The 21,609-nt window shown below is 41.8% G+C and overlaps 2 pseudogenes; both read right to left on the bottom strand.

The window, feature by feature from the left end:
* The window catches only part of LOC123977518, a 37,270-nt pseudogene extending 31,297 nt beyond the window's left edge, over positions 1-5,973 (bottom strand).
* A 10,182-nt stretch (positions 5,974-16,155) lies between these two features.
* Positions 16,156-21,609, bottom strand: part of LOC123977517 — an 80,467-nt pseudogene continuing 75,013 nt past the window's right edge.

Genomic DNA, 21,609 nt, shown 5'->3' with positions numbered 1-21,609 from the left:
AATTCCCTATATAGGAGTTTAATTTCAGAGCCGGTGCTACGTGTTGCTACTCTCCTGTGCCTGCGACCTGACTGGCAATGCACCTGACCCTGACACTGACACTGCAAATGGACCCTGCCAACAAGCCACTTGCCAGTGAGCTCCATTCCCAGGCTTGGCTGCAGAAAGAGGCCCTAATCTGGGTATGGCATTGTGCTTTCGAGGTTGATCCAAAAGGGCTCTGCAATCACCCCTGATCGGACACTTCACCTTGGACAAACTGCCTTGGGTGACCCTACCAGAAGCTAGTGACCCTGAGATCAGCTTCCATGGTCATTGTACCTCAACCTCTCCACCATGCAAATGTGGCAGTTCTCAATATCAGAATTTCTACAGTATCTTTTATCATTGTCATGAGTCTAAAACTGTGATGCATGATTGCATAAAATAAGATCTTGTTAATAATTCCATTTAAATGATTTACCTGTGGGATTTGAGATGGTGTTTGGTATATTTTCCATTAGATCATTCTTATTCATCTTTACCAAAACTATTTTGAGCACTTTAATAGTGTTTAAGCAATAGTTCTGGACCATTTGCTCTAAGGTGTCCACCCTGTCTGCATTCTCCAGTCGACTCTTTCGGATTGCTGGGAAGCCTTCCAGGACCTCCTTCTGCTGCAGGTACCACTTGAACTTTTTAAAGTCCTCGGCTCCCAAATCTTCCAAAATTCCCAAGAGGACCTCTTTCTGTGTCGCCATCTTTTCGTCCTGCAAAGATACCAAAAGAATTCTTCACCTTATAGAACATACAGAACATTATCATTATCGATTAATCTATCATTTTAAGTTACTTGGTCCATAAAATGTCAGAAGATGGTGAAAAATGTCGATCAGTGTTTCCCAAAGCCCAAAATAACGTCCTAAAGTGTCTTCTTTCGTCCACAATCCAAATACAGTATATTCAGTTCACTGTCATAGATATTAAATATTCACATTTGAGAACCAGAAATCAGAGAATTAGAAATTTTTAGAAAAAAAAAAAAAGGAAATTACTCAAAACAATTCATCTTATTATTAAAATAGTTGGCTATTAATTTAATAGTTAAACTCAAATCAATTAATTGACCAATCACTGCAGTCAGTATTGTAGACTGAGTAATAACTGAAAGAGTTTCTTTAGTTTTAAGTAGAAGCATAAAAAATATTGACGTGGAAATCTGTACAAATCAATAATTTATAAAACAATAGCACAGATTCATAAACTGTGCTATTGGTTAAGCAATCCATGACCATCAGTTAATGTGAAAATATTATGGAAAAGTGCTCATTAAAATGTGTTTATGTGAACAATAAGACTTCTGATATGGACATAATGAATGCAGGACGCTAATGAAGATAAGAGATCACTTACTTAAAAAGTCGCTTAAAACTGGCCTGACCTCAGACAGACAACAATTTACATCAGCAAGAAATAAAATAATACAAACAATGTGGAAGGCCAAAGCACACTTTTTTATGACTATTATTGAAAGTGCAAAAGGGAACGCGGAAAAAAATCTGGCCAAGCATTATGTAACCTCCGGTTACAGAGTTCTTTAAAATAGATGACTGAATAAAAGAGGGATTTAAATATGTGGTGGAAGATTGTGACATTAAATAAATAAATAGTTATGTTTATATTTCATAATTAACCTTGCTGACATAATTGTAAACAAAGGGTTAAAAACAGTCTCGTAGTTAAACTCCTTCCCCTGTGCAGCAGATGAGATCTTGTTGAGTTAACACATAAATTGTTTTGATTGCTACCCTGACACTTACATATGATAGCATTTCTTCTGGGGAGTGTGGGAGGCAGCATAAATCAGTTTTTGTGTTTAATTTAGGAGGGAGAGGCGCTGCACCCATCACATAACGTTACAACACATTTACGCCAGACTATATTGGCAGGAATTTTCGGATTCTGTGCATTGATTATTACCTTAACTATACTTACAGTAGTGTTGTTTAAAGTGGAGGGATGGACAGATAGCACTGACAGTGTTATCTGTTGAAATGTAACTGGAGAGATGGTTAGGCTACCGAGCAAATTACTCTGTTCCTAAATACAATCCATAACGTGTTGTGAGAGTGTCATCAGGTATGGGATGACGGCGTGGTTCGGCAATGTCTCCACACAGTCCAAATCAAAGTTGCAGCACCTGGTACAGACTGCTATGAAGGTGATGGGGAGGACTGAAAAGCTCTCCCTTCAGTCCATCTTTAAGCAGTCTGTACTTAGGCAGGCCGGAGAGTACTGTTGGACCCGTCCCACATCCTTCAAACGGAATACAAGCTCTTGCCGTCTGGCAGAAGGTACAGAATCCCCCAAACCAAATTGAACTATTTTAAATACTCTTTCGTACCCACCTCCATCAAAATTTTAAATAGATCTGTACGCTGAGGAATGGGAAGTGTGCAATACCTTGGTGTTCTGCTTGTTGTTTTGTATTGTATTTTATTTATTTTTTATTTTGACTGGATGTGTTATGAGTCTTTAGCTGTTATTTGTATTTTATGTGGATTTATTGTTTGTAAGGGCAGCTACTACTATACACTACGTACTTTTGAGTCCCTGACAAATTTCCCCTAGGGGACAATAAAGTATATTCTATTCTATTCTAGCATTACTGTGAAATGGTAATTTATTTGAATATGGCTACACGCGAGCGTACTTTGGAAACGCCGAAATGAACGGGGTTCAGCACTGGAACTAATCAGTGTTTGTAACTATCGGGCTGCCCCATGATGCGCCTCACTTCCACATTCTACAGTTCCAACAGACGTCAATGGGAGTGTCGTAACTCTCTTATTTAACGGCTCACATATCATCATTTATATCCTGATCCAGATTATCAGACATGTAGAACAAAGCTGGGCCTCCTGGCAGCCTAAAGGCCTGTTGAATCTACAAAGCCTGAGCTGGAGTTAATTTCAAACAAAGGACGGTAAAACAGGCACCATGGCCCATTTCACACCCAGTGCTAAATAGTGAGTCAGACCTAAAAGCAGAGCCACTATTGGCTGCGCTTGTAATCCTGCAGGTCACCCTGGTAATACAGCCAGCGCGCCCCCCTCAGGTATAAGTAGGCCTGAGCGCAGCCAGCACATTGTCTTTCCACAACTGCGTGAGCGGTGATAGGAGGCGCGACACTGTCAACATTATTTTTTTCTTTTTCTTTTGTTCCTGAACACAAACTCCAACTCGCTGGTCGAGCGCTGCTCTGTTACCCTGTTTCTTGTTTTTTGTTGTTGTTTAACGAAGAACCATTACCTGCAGAAGAAGTCTGATAACGAAAACACTGTGCTAAAAATGGATGTAGTATCTGTGACGTCACCCGTTGGTTTCTGAAGAGCAGTTTTGAAGCCCAAATTGGGCGGAGCTGACCGTCGCCATCTTGGCAGCGCGTCACCGCGTGTCACTCCCGGATAACCATAAATGGGCAAAGAGGCGGGTCGTGGGTGGAGCTGAGGTGACGTGTTGCTGAAACCACTCCCGCCTAGCTCGACATGACCAAGTTAGCTCACGCTAAGGAGCTAATGCCTTATGCTACTCTGCGTTAGCAGAGGTAGCTTCTAAACCCCCGGTGCTGTACAGTGGAGGGTGGAACCTGTGGCTGTTTTAGCACTGTCTGTCGGTGCTTCTACGTGAAAAGAGAAGGAAGACATTGCTGGTAGTATTGTCTTCAGAGTTGTTAAACACCTCAGCGCACTGAAGGAAGCCATCTGACTGTGTGAGGGGCAAGATCGTTGATGTCTGCAGGCAGAGTAGGAGCTCTCCTGTCTGACTGGTCCACCAATAGCAGAGAAGATGACCACTTGAGACACAGCCCCTCCTCATTTGCATAATGAGGCAGAAATGCATACAAAAATTTAAAAAAGACAGGCAGAAATAAATACCATGGGTGAAAATAAATAAGGTAAATAAATACAAAGGAAGAATAAAACAGACAAAAATATTAAAACAAACACATAAATAAATACATTTAAAAAATTTGTAATTAATAAATAAAGTTGAAGATTATAATGGACAATAAATATATAAGATAATTATTACAAAGGTGAATAAGTAAAGAAGCCAATTAAAATAGACATATACATTTATGTCTCCTTGTATAATTTAATTACTGCCTACATTTATTTATTTAGCCCTGCGATGGACTGGCGACCTGTCCAGGGTGTAACCCGCCTTTCGCCCGATGTCAGCTGGGATTGGCTCCAGCCCCCCGCGACCCTGTACGCAGGATAAGCGGTTGATGATGGATGGATGGATTCATTTATTTACTCTATTTCTTTGTGCATTTAATCAGATGCTTATTTATTTATTGAGCATTTATTTCTGTATTTATTTCTGAATTTGTCAGGATCAGTCCTCCATAGCTGTGGCGAGGAGCGATGGGCTCAGATGTGTTATTGTAAGTTGGATAAGAATGAAGAGGAAGCCGGGCTCAGAACAATGAACAGAAATGAAGTAGTCCAGTTTCTGACCGTATTACACTTGCACATCAATACTCCAAGTTCTTTGTGAAGTTTAAATAAAGTGTGGCGTTGTGACAGCAACATGTCTGAAACAGCTTTTTTTTGGCTCCGGACCACAGAGACGTTAGAGAGCTGAGGTTCAACAGAATGATGGGATTTGTTAGTAGGCTGTTATATATTATATATACACACTATAAAAAATTTATAAAGAAGAGAAGAAGAGCAGATGCAGGGACTTCAGAGAGAAGTGATGAAAGAATTTGGACTTGAAGCCTTTTTTGTAGGGAGGTCCTGATCGAGTCATTTAATATTGAGTATCTGCTGATCAGATACTTGTATTTCCCTAGAACAGTTGAACAGCGCACACTTCATGTACATTAAATTAAGTTTCTGCCTCCTTTTAAAAGTTTCCTCCAGTGTGTGTTGCTTCATTGCAGCCTCTGTCTGAGTGAACTCTGAACTCTGCTGCTCAGGGCGAACCTTTAGCTTCTTAAAGATTTTTCCAGTTCGCTGTATCTATTTTAAAAGGTACAGGACTAAACTGGTTTCACTTTAAGTCTTCATTTTTAGGTGGTTTATGAAATTGGTAGTATTGAACGCAGCTCTTTTAACGATTAAAGGGCTTTAATCTGTTTTCCTACATGGACCCAAAATAAACACTTTGCTGTGGTTAAATCATAATAAACGGATCCAAATGATGATGCTGAAATAACTACATAATGATGCTGATTTGTTTAACATGTGAATTCATGCTTTGTCAGGTTTGTCAGCAAGATGACAAGAAAAGTACTTTTAAAATGCTTCTTTTCTAAATGGAGTTCGGTTCGATCAGGGCTGCGTTACTCTAGATTGTTTCATTGTAAAGTACAACGACAGCTGGACTCAAGTAACGTTAACAGAGTTCGGTAAAGTTGGAAATATAGTCACAGATCAAACTTCTGGGATCAATAACTTGTAAGCAAAACGTGTTTAAAACACAAACAACGCCTCTTTACCATCGTAGTTAAGTAGACAAAATCACCTTACACATTCATGATATACTGATGGTTATACTACAACACTCAGTTTCGGGGAAAAGACTTGCATACCTAATATTAGGTAGGCAATAACTACACTCATATAAGCTGTAGATCACCCCACGCATCCGTGATCTCATGTTGATGATACTTCAACACTTAGTATGTAGAAATACTGTTGTGCATAATTTTGGAGTTTGGAATTTTTCTCTTCACTAACTTCACTGTTATGAGCTGTAGTGTCTCCAAAATCACCACAAGCATCACTGATCTCCTGCTTGTGATCCTACAACACTTAGTTTGCAGAAATATAATTTTGCATAATTTTGGAGAATTTTAATTTGACTCCTTAACAGACACATGTTCAGTGAACTTACCAGAAAGTTCAGCTTCCTCTCTTGCTTTTCTCCAAGCAGTCTCCTGTTTCTGTGGCTCTCTGCAGCTTGAGAAGCGCGAGCCAATTTAAATCCACGTTTTAATCCCCGAGATTAAAATAAAAAAGTTCATTTCATCAAAGACATCAGCTCGCTTTCGGTTTCGGTTTAACAGTGTCCATGTTCACCGGTGACTTTCCGCCGGATGCAGACACGTGGTTTAAAACAGTGTTTGTTCTTCCGTATCGCCGCTTTGAAGCGTGTGTCGAGACTTGTGTTGATGACGTAAATGGTGACGTTAGAAGCCTCGTGTATGGCAGGACATTAGTGCCAAAAAACGTCACTCTTGTAGCATGTTTTGCAAACAAAACGGCGTTTAAAACGGCAGGAAGTAACACAGACAATAGATTTGAGCTACTCTAGGTTATAGCTTGCAACATCTATTGCTTGATGACTTTAGATCAAATTTACATTTACATTTACTCATGTGGCAGTCGCTTTTATCCAAAGCGACTTACATTTGAGGAACAACATAAAAGCATCAACTACAGACAACTGACAATAAATACTAGTAAGAGCTCACAGTACATATCACATCAATGGGGTAGATACCGAGGGAAGGAAGTAAGAGTTAACAAAAAGTGCAATCAATACAAGATTATTGTAGGGGACAGAAGAAGAAGAGCACAGGAAGTGCATGTTAGAGGTTAGGAGTTAGAGGTGTTATAAGAGGAAGAAGACGCCCCTGCTCTGATGGCGTGTGGTAGCTCGTTCCACCATCGTGGTGTCGCAGATGAGAACAGCCGGGACTGGGATTGCTTTGCGTGAAGGGATGGCAGAGCCAGGCGGCGTTCGTTGGAGGAGCGTAGCGGCCGAGAAGGAACGTAAGTTTGGATTATGGAGTTTAGGTAGATGGTGCAGACCCAGTAGTCACTCTGAATGCAGCATTAGTGACTTGAATTTGATTCTGGAGGCCACGGGGAGCCAGTGGAGGTCACTGAGTAATGGAGGGACATGAGTCCTTTTGGGCTGATCAAAGACCAGACGCACTGCTGCGTTCTGAACCATTTGTAAGGGTTTCACTGCACAAGCTGGAAGACTGCTAGGAGGGCATTGCAATAGTCGATGCGAGAGATAACCATGGTCTGTACCAGCAGCTGGGTGGCGTACTGAGTGAGGTAGAGCCTGATTTTCCTTAGGTTGTATAGAGCAAAGCGGCACGACCGAGAGACAGTAGCAACATGGTCGGAAAAGGACAGCTGGTCATCAATCATGACACCCAATTTGGCATAAATGATTAATTTGCATTTTATTTATCGTCACTGTCAGATTAAAGTATCTCCTAAAATAGAACATACAAACATAAATAATGTAATAAAGTAATCACCATAAGTGGAACATCAGTGAACAGTTTAAGCCTCAATTGTCTTTTTATGAGCCCTTCAGTCGGTGTAGTACTGATAGCGAGCCTACCCTTGTTTCTACAAAGCTTTGTTTTACCAGGTCATCCTAAATTCAGCATGATTCAGGCCAAAGGCAACCTGACCCTAATGTGTGTGTATCAGTCATTTCAGGGAATCACAGATTATTTTTTTAAATCCAAACTTATCCTTCTGGACTCTTATCATAATTGGTATGTGCCCCCAAAACACTACACTATACAAGTTGCTACAAAAACTTACCTTTCAGCCAAAATGCATCTGATCAAATGAATCTGTCAGACTGTTTGTGAGTGACTGGATTGATTGGAGTCTTTACTTCTACTAGATTTTTGACTTAATAATTTTAATTAGGAATTATATTACCCTGCGACCCTGTACGCAGGATAAGCGGTTGACGATGGATGGATGGATGGATGGAATTATATTAACACCATTAAAACCAGCAAAGGTATTAAAAAAGTAATGCAAAAATATAATTACGCTCATTTTAATGAACAACTGTAACCAATATAGCCTAAGTACATCAGTGTGTGCGTCTGCGTGAGGCTCCAGCTGGTAACGGGCATCTCGTGGTCCAGTCCATCGTAGGATGAGTGGAAGTCTTTGGGCAAAGTCTTTGGACGTGACAGGGGAATATCCAAAAGTTTTTATTCCTGAGGTGTTTGTGAATGGCTTAGTGTCCAGATACAGCTTGGTGACCGTCTGACTGATGACTCCTCAGATTGTCAACTGGCCGCTCTGGAAAAGACTCAACAGGTGCTTAGACGTTTCTGTTCTGTTCAGAGGAGCTTGTCCACAGTTCCCTTTTTAAAGAACAAACAAAAACTACTGTGTTTGTGTCTACTTAAATTAAATAATTCCAAATTATGTTTTGAATTAGTTAGGTTATACATAGACCATCTATACCCATCTTATTGTGATGGGTATAGATGGAAAGGTCAGTAGCGAGTGTTTTGTATATATGCTAATTTCTACAAACAAAAAGTATATTAGACAAAATTGGTTGATCAGAAATAGGCTAATAATAATAATAATAATGAATTACATTTATATAGCGCTTTATCATAGTTACTCAAAGCGCTTCACAGTGATGACTACGATCTATAGGCTATATATATAGCTAGGCTTCTAAAATGAATGAGCGAATGAAGAGGAACATGACTGGAACCATGGCCCTGGAGATGCTTCAGAACTTGAATAGTGATGATTCGGATGCAGGGGAACAATCGGAGGTGTAAAGAGACAGCGACGTTTCCTTTTTATTTATTAGCCAGCTAAACCTTTACTACCCTGTTAGAAGAAATATGTAACGTTAGTTGGATTGTTATTTCGAAGGTTGTTCTCCAGCGCTTCAGCTTCGTTTAGTGAACACAAATGTGTCTTTTGTGTTTATGAAACAATCAGCTGATGATTACAATTAGCTATAAAACCGTAACATTGCATGGAGCATGGTGGCTCAGATTAGCAAGCTAAATGTTTACTGCCCTGGTGGAAAACATTTATTTTTACTGCTAACAGCATTACGATAACAACACTGTGTGCCTATCAAGTGACTAATTATGCTTATTGTCAGAATTTACATTAGAAACAACGTATTTGTTTGTATTGCTTCTAGGGTGCATACAAAGGTTACTACAAGCTCAAATTATGGCTGTCACTACTTATTTGTGTTATATTATTATATTGTAGAGCACCCTTGATCCTCACCTGACTATGGCTTTGTAAACTTACCCATGATGTGGTTTATAATGGACTGTGGTACAGAAACAGGGACATTTTCACACACTCTTGTCTTACGTTTTCCATGTTGTCTGTCGGTGATCATACTTGCACTAGATGTGATAGTTTTTGGGATGTTCAATTTATTAGGCCAGATGAACAAACCCTAACAAGATGTATGTAATGTATTACAGTCGTATGCGACTGGGTCATGTAGCACTTCATTTATTGATGCTGCTGTTGTTTCTCCAGCTACGAGACAGGTCCTGCAACATCGACTCCCTTGAAGAGAAAACCTTTGCAAGTCCCAGCTCCAGCATTGTCTCGCATTGGTGCTTCTAGTGGAACAGACCGGTAAGTCATGCATAACAATATATTAATTTTGTCCTAATAGCTTTGATTTTGAGACATGAACTTTATGATTAGTGTGTAATTTTATTGAATTTTTGGTCTATATTTACTGCTGAATGAGCATTTGTGGGATTTACACAACTTGCTCTGGTTATTCTTAGATGAGCATCTTGATGTCATTCCAGAAGCCACAGAAATTCAGGGCCTTGAACAAAGGTAACATGTACACATCATAACTTTTAGCCCTGTATTGCTTTTCTCCAAATGTTCACAATATATATTTGTAATATGTTTTTGCAGCTTACATGACATGAGCATTGTTGAGGAGGACTTGGAGGAAAATGTTTTCAGTGACCCAATGAACAGTGTGTAGGTAGTACTTCCTAATTACATGTATTATTTTTCAGTGATATTATATGAGAACTTGTTTTTATCTGAAAGTTGTCATTATGTACAGAATTGATTGGGCAGATAAAGCTTCATCTTACTCCCTTGAAAGAGATGATGGACAGAATGGTTTCAGCTCTGATGAAGAGGATCTTCTACCGATTTCTAAACAGTGTGCTGGGTGGAGCACATCAAGACCCTCCTGATGAGCCTTCTCCCTGTGATCATGAACCAGAACCACAGAATGTCCTTTGTAAAGATGACATCATAGGTGTCAGAGCGTCCACAGTGTACGAGAACAACTGGCTACATTTCTGATCCTGCCTGTGAATAAATGCAGTGGCCTTCTGAGGATGGCACTGTCTTCAACAGGACCGTTATTCCAACCAGCATCTGATGTGGAAGGATCCCCACAGGAGATCACCTTGCATGTGTCCTGGTACTTGTCAGGCAGGATCACGAGGGAAAGAACGTCATAGCTTTTACTCTTCAAAAAGAGACATTTATTAACATTAAATTCTGTTCCTACCCTCCTCCAGTGGTTATTTCATGTTTTTCCAATTTGTACACGTTTCATCTTATTCTGCTAAGTCCACAATGACCAGCGCATATTATTTTCAGTAGGTAGCCTAAATACAAATACAATTATACAGCTGTCCCCTATTATGTAAATATAAATAACTAAAATTGGTATTGGAAATGTTATTGCAAAGTTTGAAATTGTCATACTTTTCTAAACACGTGTACAAATGTATATAAATGTATCTAGAAGTGCAGTTGAACAACTATAACACAATAAAGAGGGGAAAAATATGAATAAATATATTCAGAAATGTAATAATAAATCAAATGTTAACTATGTACATTTGTTTGATGCCTTGATGATGCTGAGGCAGCTTTGTGAGTATTTGTGTGAAACTGTATGACCATGCCAGAGGCCATGGAAGGAAATTCACAGTCCAGGAATAAAACCCGTGTAGTGTCCCTCCAAACACAACAACTGGGGACTGGGCAAGTTGGTTTCCCTGGCCTAAAGCTCCATGTTGCCAATAGATGAAGTGTCTATAGGCACCATAGCGGTACTCCCTGTTGTCATCCCCAGGCTCCCTGATGTTGCCTAACGCCGTGACGTCCTCCCGGTAATGAAGCCTTCTTCAAGGCAGTACTGGGAGAAGTGCGGCAGCAGGCTCACACAGTTCGCTTGCTCCTCGTCCGTAGGCATTTCCCTACAGTTACCACAAGTACACCGAGGTACTCCTGGCACTCCGGCAGAAGGTGGGGCACCATGTCTGCGCTGATGCATCATCAAGGCATCAAAGACCAGCCTGGCTGCCTCTCCAGCAGAAGGGTGGAGCTCTCTGTGTTCTTCAAGGGTCATCTCCTGAAGAAAGAGGACACAGGGAAAAATACTCAATATGCAGTATTCTCTGCTTCAATACTCAGGTTACTCTGTCTCAGTAATGCCGTTTTTAAGATTGTATCCATTCCAAAGCACTATACCAGTACTCATGATTACTATTAGGATTTAATGCACTACTACTATTTATCATTACACTTCTGTTGATGTTGATTACTTTACATGTCCACATTACCTTTATTTAGATTTAGAGTTTATAATTTGTATATTTAATTATATTTGCTACTTACCTACTTTAGATAGTTATTTCTTTTCCTTGACATGCAGGCTTAGCAATCGTAACCAAGAATTTCCCCTCGGGTATCAATAAAAAATTTGTGATTCTGATAAAATAAGGCTTTATAAGGCAACATGGTACTGGTACATATTAGGGTTTGCAGGCTGGCCAGTGTTTGCTCAACTATAATACGTCTTCATATAATCATTGTTGCCCAGTAAATGACAGGTTACTACTATCTAACGTTACAGTACCAGGGGTACATGTGCACAGAGCTGCTATGTAAATAACGTTATCACTGTGTGCTGGGGTTTGTCATAAAGCGCAAACAGGTCAGAATATAATAACGTTCCAACAACCTTATAAATACAAACCTTGGTAACAGCTCTCGGGTTCCTTTGGAGGGCTTCCACTCTTTCTTCGTCCTCTATTGAGCCATCACTCCAGGTAGGTCCTCTGCCTCTCCGCCCTCTTCCTCTCCCTCCCTCTCTTACAGTTATCTCCGGTTAATGGACTTCTACATTTAGATCACATTGACATGTGCTGGTTCTGTCTAACGTAAGCTTCTTCTTCCTCCTTCTTCTTCTTTTTCTTCTTCCTCCTTGTGCTTTTATTGTCAGTTGTCAACAACGAATTGGTGCGTTACCGCCACCAACTGGTATGGAGTGTGGATCGGACCTTTATACATCTCTGATCATGGAGAGAAATACTTTTGTGAGTGATTAGTTGGACTTAGTGGGCGGGCCACAACACGTTGATTGACAGTTAAGGAAGAGGAAGGAAAAAGCAATACACATAGGTCTCTAAGGGAAAGGCAAAAGCAAATGTATGTGTTTATTCTTTTATTCATTCATTCTTTGATATATTTCTGCATGTATTTATTTATTCTTTTATTCCTTCATTCTTTCTTTGATATCTTTCCCCATTTATTTATTTATTCTTTCATTTAATTCTGACACTTTGGATGTTCCATAATGGTTGGTCTTCTGTAAATAACATCACAGAGTACGGTCTAGACCTGCTCTTTTATTAAAAAGCGCTGTGAGATAACTGTTGTTGTGATTTGATGCTATATAAATAGAACTGAATTGAATTGAATTGAATAATGTTTAAAAAGATCATTCAAGGTTGTTTTGTACATTTTATGAAAGTCTGGAAATAACAGCTGCAAAATAACTAGAAATCTGAAAACTGACAGATTGAAGCTAAATCATCATTTCAGACTGTGGCGTCTGGCCGAATAGTCAATAAAGTGAAATCTGTTTTTATTAATATGGAATGAAATACTGATTACTGTGAAAAATACTTCAGGAGTTTATTTCTGTATATAACACTTCCTGTTGTTCCAAGGGCGTCACTTTGTGTTGAAAAGTGAACATCAGGGCTCAGATGTGATGATGAAATATATGGGGGTCCTTTTGACCATCAAACACTTCATTTCCTGCAGTCTGGAAACATTTTCTGCACCAACATCTGCTGGAAATGTCTTTATTTCTTTGAAGGGAAACACTAAATATAGGTCGCAGGTGAGGATTCAAATCTAAAACTAGAACAGAATATAATGCAGAAATCAGCAGCTTGTTTTTCTTTTAGCTTCACTTACTTTTTTGTTTCTTCTAGATTTAAACTGCACGGCAGCTTTTCTTATTGTGCAAACAAACCTTTCTCAAAGCATTTTCATTTGTTACTTAACATTTCTTGTTGCTAGTTTTCACAACAGTTTGAATAAATTGTGCTTTTAAAAAGTGACGCAGACATTTTTGCACATTCCTGTCAAATATCCTGTTTATTTGTTGGATTATTTTGTGTACTTTTTTGGATCTCTTGACTTTCTCTTTCTTTATATTTCTATACTTTATGTGTCCTGTTAAGCAGCAACACACCGAGGCAAATTGCTCGTATGTGAAAATGTAGCTGGCAATAAACCTGATTGTGATTCTGAGATGAACTGTTTGGACAGATGCATGTTGGTGATGCAGACTGTAAGAACAGCTTTGGAAAAGTGGCTTCAGTTTTGAGCGCTGAAGAAAAAGTCTGTAATAATTCTGTGTTCCAGCTTCTCCAGTGTGACGAGTTGCTGCTTTTCTGTTTTGGATCTCAGTGAAGTGAATAAACAGGAGCTCTGTAGACATCAGCCTGAGCTCTGGAGATGGAAAAGAATCATTATTTGCAGGTCAAGAGGGGAAAAAAGGAAAGAAAGATGAATTTAAAAGAGACAGGAGGGACAAAGAGTTCAGATTCTATGAAGAAGAAAGTAAAAAGAAAGAAAGAAGACAGTAAAACAGAGTCTGTCCATTAAAAAGCCCAGCGGAGTCGTTTCAGCTGTTTTTAATGAGTCAAATCAAAGTGGACGTTAACATTAACCCTCCTCTCATAACCAGCCACACAGTTTCCCTTTAGCCAACACGTTCAAATAAGAAGAAGAAGATTTAGAAGAAGAATCATCTCCTGAAAACATTTAGGAAACACAGAGTCACAGGTTTGATCCCAGCAGCACACTGAGAGCTTCTCACACAGCAAATACACCATGTGGCCAAAAGTATGTGGACGGCTCCACGTCTGTCCTCCAGATGTTGAAGTGGCTGCGGGGATTTGGTCCTGTTCAGACACCAGAGTATCAGCGAGGTCAGGTCCGGCTCGTGTCGGAGGGGGTTCAGGTCTGGACTCTGTCCTGTATCACTGTGTGCAGGAGCGTTCAGATCTCCTGTCGTTGGATCCAAGAGGCAGCAGCAGCAGTTAGATATCTGATGTTTGGTGTTGCTGCAGATCTTCACTGAAGCTCCTTGTTGTTTCCATCCAGTCAAAGATTCTTTTCATGTTTGCTGGATCATTTTAAACACATTCAGACACATTTGGGATCTTTGAAAACTTTTTCATCTCTACTAGAATTTAAACCAAAGTTCTGTGAGTTTGAAGAAGGAAGTGAAAAACCAAACAAAGATGGAGTCACGGTGTGGGAACAACATGAAGCCGTCAGGTGGAACAAAAAGCAGCTTCCCCTGTGACCCCACAGAGAGAGAAGAACAAAACACTTTCTTTCTTTTCTTTATTTGGCAGGGACATTAACCAACATCTCAGTTCACACATCAGTGTAAATGTGGCGGAGTTAGCTAAAGAGCTAATGTTCAGCAGAGATATAAAACAGTGAGAGTTTTTAAAGGTCAGAGGTGAGGCAGTGAGATTCCTCATGACATCAGGATCTTCAGGGTTCTGAACAGAAACGCAGATCTTCATGTTGCTGCTCATTTTAACTTGAAACCCCTCTGTGGTGGGGGAGGAGCTCAGTGAGAGGTAAACCATGCTTTGGAATGGAAATGGATTTTCATGCGAGTGTCCTCCAGACGAGCCCGTCCTCGTTCCAGTGGTGAGATAGTGCTGACCCTGAAGCAGGATTAAAGCTGCATGCTCAGAGACAAGCAGCTCACTCCGGTGATACTCTGATGCTGAGTGTTTCCCACTGAGTCTGCAAGAAAACCCACAGAAAGACAAGTGCTCGCCTCACGCTGTTTATTAGAAAACAAGAGTCACCATCATTCATGTGAGAGGATTCGGACGCTCGGAGCTGAAGGTGAACATGCACGACCGGAGTCTGGGACTTTAGAGACGTCTGACGCCCGAGTGTCTGAGGCTCGCTCACCGCTGTGATCAACAAGAACCTGCTGGCTTTTCAACACTGACTTTCTGCTGACTTATTCAAGTGGGGAAAGGAGTCCTGGGGCCGCTGCGAGAACCGAGTGTTAAAGTACTTTAGTCAGGAAATCACAGACTCACTAGTTCAGAAGGGAGAGTTTATATAAAACCTGGTGCGGTTCTTCGCCTGCATTACTTGATTCTTTCACCAAATCTTCTGTAACTATGGAACAGACCATCTGTTTCCTGTTTACAGCGGCACGTGCACGCCCAGTGTACGTGAACGGCCACTAGATGTGCGTTTTCAGTCGCTTTAATGTAGAAGGAGATCATCTCTGATAGGCAGCTAAAACGCTGCTGTGGACGTTTTAATTCTGTGTTTCTAAACTCAAACGGAGTAGTGTGGGCGGGGCCTTAGTCCACAAACATTTCATTAGTTAGTTAGTCGCAGCGGCTACGACCAGGACTCTGACTCCAGGGGAGAAGGCAGCGGGTTCAGGCAGGAAGCGGGAGAAGAGCGACTTCATTCATAAGTAACGTTATACATCGTGTGTGTGTGTATGTGAGTGTTTGGGTCATGTGATCACCACGTGAGAAGGTTTGAGAACTCTGATGAACACGCTGAAGTACTGCAGCTTATACAAGGTCCCCATCAACCCTGACCTTTATGTTAGTCTGATTTCTGTCAGGCAAAGCAGTTTGATTAGAAAGCACATTTCATACACAGATCGAGTCTGTACAGAGAAGGGAAAACAACACACTTGGACATTAAAGTCCACCTGCTAGTACAGCTGAGTGTGTGTATTTATAAAAGTGTTCTCTGGTTGCTGTGCTGATAAATGTTGGGAACTCACTGGCTGATGAGCAGCAGGTCATGAGGAGTATGTAGCATAAACTATGTTTGTTAGAACTACTTCATATCATAAAAATAATTTTAAAAAAACTAAATCCTATTATATAGCTCTACATTTTTCAAATAATAATAAACCTTCAAGGTTCCTTCCTGCCTTACTTAACTTTTTTTTGTTAAGCCTTTGTGAGGATCAAACTCAGCAGGAAAAGAAATGTACTTGAGCAACACAATAAATCAAGAGTATTTGTTGAGCTCAAACATTTATTGAAGTGAATGAGAAGCTCTGCAGCCATCAGCAGCTACTAGATGCTGCTCCAAGAAAACTTTATTAAAGTGAAAATCAAAGTCAACACAGTTTGTACACAACAAGTTCAGCCCTGAGATCATTTCACCATTTCTAAGAAAACACATTTCTGACATTAAAAGCACAATCAGTGAGTCAGATGTTAACCAAAGTGAAGCCTCGTCCACCACCAACATTTAAACCACAGGACTGGAAGTTGTCTCCTTCCTACAGAGAACACAGAGACACTGAGGAGGAACCATAGGACCAGAACCACTGGAGCTTAAACCCGGGATAAAGAGGTTCAGTGAATGTGGTGTTGAAGGTGTGGAGGTGGATCAGTGTGTCAGAGGAGACTCTGTAGAAGGACAGAGTGCCAGCAGGACAGTCCACATACACTGCTACTCTGTTAGAGGAGGACGAGAACGAGGAAGAAGAGGAGGAGGAGGAGAGAGGGAGGTCTGTTACGCTGTTATTGTGCCAGACAGAGTAACGACCAGCAGAGCATTTCAGACTCCAGGACTGATCATTACATCCAAACACACAGTCTCTACTGTCTCCTCTCCGTTTGATTCCTCTGTAACTCACTGATACATAAACTCCTCCTCTCCACTCGACCTCCCAGTAACAGCGACCAGTCAGACCATTTCTACACAGCAGCTGTTCCCAGTGGTCAAATCTCTCTGGATGATCAGGATATGGCTGCTCCTCTCTCACCAGCGTCACCTTCCTGTCGTTGTCAGACAGTTTGAGCTTTCTGTGTGCTGTGTTTGTGTCCAGTGTGAGTTCACAGAAATCTGATGGCGAGAACGAGACACAACACAGCAGCAGTTTATCATCAGACACATCTGAAGGTTTATTCTTTGTTTGTGTGCTGATGTTGTTCATTTCTATAAAGTTTAATGATGATGCATTTAGTCAGTAATGTTTGAATGAATAAATATCACAACTATCAACTTTGTATTGAAAGAGAAACTGACTGTGTGCTGTTTTGTCATCATGAGTCAGACTGAATCCTCACTTACACTTTCTCACACCAGGTTTTAACCTCTGCTCTCCACCATGGTCCACCCTGGAGGAAGAAACACAGTCAGAGTGATTTTCTATCCAACATGAGTCCTAACTGCTGTTCAACATGAAGCAGTGTTCCTCAGTTTGTCAGTGTGACAGAGAAACAGGATGAAACTCATCTGTGTCAACTGTCTCCAGGATTCTTTCACTGTCTGAGAAAAGGACCTGAAGAAGAAGATAACTAATTATGAGAGCAGAATGTCAAATATTGTCCTCAGAATGTTGTCCCACTAAATAAACAATTTGACTAGCATTCACACATGCAGTTTCCAGACTTCCACCAGATTGAACTTTTGTGTAATTTATACGTCAGAAACAGAGGGTCTGAGGACAGAGAGTCCATATGATGTACAAATTGTAAAGCTTTCTGAGGTGTGTGTGTGTGTGTGTGTGTGTGTGTGTGTGTGTGTGTGTGTGTGTGTGTGTGTGTGTGTGTGTGTGTGTGTGTATGTATCGTGGGTTCGATTCATGGTCAGGGCGGGGTTTTCCAGGTGGACCCTTAGGCAAAGTCCTTAATGCTACCAGCCTACCTCAGGCATGAGTGAAACTGCAAATACAAGAGCCATTCCGGCTCGGATGTCGCCTAGGTCAACAAAGGCTGCGTCAGGTGCTGGGGAACCAGGGCAACCTGATGACAAATGGACAACTGGAACAAGACATTCATGGACCAGAGCAGAAAATATGGATCTGATGCAATGCTACTATACAAGCAATCCCAGTGAGAGGGGTTATATGCAGAGACTATGGGATATATGGATGCTTCGAAACCCATCATCAACACTGACAAAGAAACAACTCCTAGCTCAGTGTTCTAACAGCCACAACTAGAGATTGACAAAGTACAACAAATATGCTGTGGCAAGTGGAAGAACTCAGAGATTGGGTCCCCAGTCCCCTATAAGATGAACACCACAAGCCAGAAAGAGCATTACCCCCCCCCCATAGAGGAGCAGGCTAGAGGCCAAGATCAAGGTAACAAGAAGAGAGGTTAGTCAGCTCTCAGAACTACAGAAGATGCAAGGAAAGAGCTACCCAAGAAATACAACAAGCGGTCGATACCTGATGACATGATCACACGATCCATACCTACTGGCTGAAGAAACTAACTGTACTCCATGAATGCCTGGCAGCACAAATGAACCAACTGCTGATGGATGGGATCCACCCAGAACGGTTAACATTAAATTACATTTATTCATTTTGGAGCAACTTAGGGGTTAAGTGTTTTGCTCAGGGACACAATGGTGGATGTGTCACAGTGGGGGATTGAACCCGGGGCTCTCACACCAAAGGCATGTGTTATTGTGCCATCACCACCCCCCATGGTTAACCAAAGGACGGACAGTCCTGATCATGAAGGTTCCCCAGAAGGGAACAATCCCATCCAACTACCGGCCAATGACCTGCCTCTGCACAACATGGAAGCTCCTGTCAGGGTTCATAGCGGCTATGATGAGTAGGCACATGGCTCAATATATGGACAGGGCCCAGATGGATGGGCAGTAATACCAGTGGAGCCAAGCTTCAGCTACTGGTTGATTGAGACTTGAGACTGCCAGATCAGACAGACCAATCTGTGCACCGCCTGGATTGACTACAAGAAAGCCTATGACTCAATGCCACATACATGGATACTGGAATGCTTGGAAATGTACAAGATCAACAGGACACTAATAGCCATCATCAAGAACTCGATGGGGCTGTGGAAAACAAGTTTGGAAGCCAACTCAAAGCCAATTGCACAAGTCACCATCAAGTGCGGCATATACCATGCACTATCCCCGCTGCTGTTCTGCATAGGCCTGAACCCCCTCAGCCAGATCATTACAAAGACTGGCTACGGATACCGGTTCCGAAGTGGAACAACCATCAGTCACCTCCTCTACATGGATGACATCAAGCTGTATGCCAGAAATGAGCGAGACGTCGACTCACTGATCCACACTACCAGGATCTACACGGACTGGACAAGTGTGGTCGCATGGTATCAAAAAGAGGGAAGATGATCAGAACCGAGGGGATTGAACTACCAGAAGGCCACATTGCAGATGTTCAGGATAGCTACAAATACCTTGGAAACCATGTACCACAGACAAATAGAAGAAGTGGCTCATCTCAAGAAATCCTACCAGTGGCTGGACAAGGCTGGACTGAAGGACAGCACAGAAGCACTAATCATGGCGGCACAAGAACAGGCACTCAGCACAAGATCAATAGAGGCTGGGGTCTACCACACCAGGCAGGACCCCAGGTGCAGACTGTGCAAGGATGCCCCTGAGACAGTACAGCACATAACAGCAGGGTGTAAGATGCTGGCAGGAAGTGCATACATGGAACGCCATAACCAGGTAGCTGGCATAGTGTACAGGAACATCTGCCATGAGTATGGGCTGGAAGTCCCAAGGTCAAAATGGAAGACACTTCCTAAGGTAGTTGAGAATGACCGAGCTAAGATCCTGTGGGACTTCAAGGTCCAGACTGACAAACTGGTGATGGCTAACCAACCAGACATCGTGTTGATCGACAAACAGCAGAAAAAGGCTGTAGTGATTGATGTGACAATCCCAAACAACAGCAACATCAAGAAGAAGGAACACGAGAAGCTTGAGAAATACCAAGGGCTGAAAGAGGAGCTAGAAAACATGAGGAAAGAAAGAGAAACAGTGGTGCCAGTGGTAATTGGAGCACTGGGGGCTGTGACCCCCAAACTGGGAGAGTGGCTACAGCAGATTCCAGGTAAAACATCAAAGGTCTCTGTCCAGAAGAGTGCAGTCCTAGGAACAGCTAAGATACTGCGCAGAACCCTCAAACTCCCAGGCCTCTGGTAGAGGACCCGAGAACCCCATTTGGGACTTTGGATATGAGACAAGGAGGCGGAAACCAAAACTAACTGAAACACTTCTCAATTCACAATCTCCCCAAAAATCCACACATAAACTTCAGCACCTAGTAAGAGATGTGATTGGCCTAGCCCAGTGTCAGTATAGAAAATGACCGAATGGGCAATCAATCACTGGCCCATTTTTTAAAACGGTTAAAATAATTAATTTATGTTACACCGGCCTGAGAGTGTCCAGTCTCCAGTGTAGATCCAACAATCCATCAGACAGCAGCTTCACCCCTGAGTCTCCTGGATGATTGTAGCTCAGATCCAGCTCTCTCAGATGGGAGGGGTTGGAGCTCAGAGCTGAGGCCAGAGAAGCACAGCCTTCCTCTGTGATCAGACAACCTGACAGCCTGGAATCAGGACATTATAAACTGTGTTTAAAACAATCATGTCAGCAGGAAAATCTTACAGACCATTTTCACTAACATGAACCTAAAACCAGATGAGAAGGATTTAAAACAAACAGCTTAATACTGACCTGAGAGTTTCCAGTTTACAGAGTGGACTCGAGAGTCCAGCAGACAGCAGCTTCACTCCTGAATCCTTCAGGTTGTTGTTACTCAGGTCCAGCTCTCTCAGACTAGAGGAATGGGAGCTGAGAACTGAGGACAGAGCTTCACAGCTTCTATCTGAGAGGTTACAGCCACTCAACCTGAAAAAGGATTAGCAATGGACAAAAACTAAATGATTTGTCAAATATAAAAGCAAGCATTATTGAAATTGCACATATACATATATCCACCAACAGAATTTTGTTGGAGGCTTTGACCACTGGCAGCAGCCTCAGAAGAGCCTCCTCTGAAGCAGAGTATTTCTTCAGGTCAAACACATCCAGATGTTTTTCTGATGACAGTAAAATGAAGACCAGAGCTGACCAGTGAGCAGGAGAGAGTTCATTTATGGAGAGACTTCCTGAACTCAGGGACTGTTGGATCTGCTCCACTAGAGAACGATCATTCAGTTCATTCAGACAGTGGAACAGATTGATGCTTCTCTCTGGAGACAGATTCTCAGCGATATTCTTCTTGATGTACTTAACTGTTTTCTGATTGGTCTGTGAGCTACTTCCTGTCTGTGTCAGCAGACCTCGTAGGAGAGTCTGATTGGTCTGCAGTGAGAGACCCAGGAGGAAGCGGAGGAACAAGTCCAGGTGTCCATTTGGACTCTGTAAGGCCTTGTCCACAGCACTCTGGTAGAGATGTGTTAGTTTTAATTTGCCTCTGAAGACTTTAGACCACCGGGAGGCTGTTTGTTCATCTGCCAGCAGATTGACACCAGAGTTGATGAAGGTCAGATGGACATGAAGAGCAGCCACAAACTCCTGAACACTCAGATGGACGAAGCAGAACACCTTGTCCTGGTACAGCCCTCTCTCCTCTTTAAAGATCTGTGTGAACACTCCTGAGTACACTGAGGCTGCTCTGATATCGATGCCACACTCTGTCAGGTCTGATTCATAGAAGATC

Source organism: Micropterus dolomieu, linkage group LG10, assembly GCF_021292245.1.
Source record: "Micropterus dolomieu isolate WLL.071019.BEF.003 ecotype Adirondacks linkage group LG10, ASM2129224v1, whole genome shotgun sequence".
Classification (NCBI taxonomy): domain Eukaryota; kingdom Metazoa; phylum Chordata; class Actinopteri; order Centrarchiformes; family Centrarchidae; genus Micropterus; species Micropterus dolomieu.
Note: the sequence above shows the minus strand (reverse complement) of the source record. Positions and strands in the feature narration are given on the sequence as shown.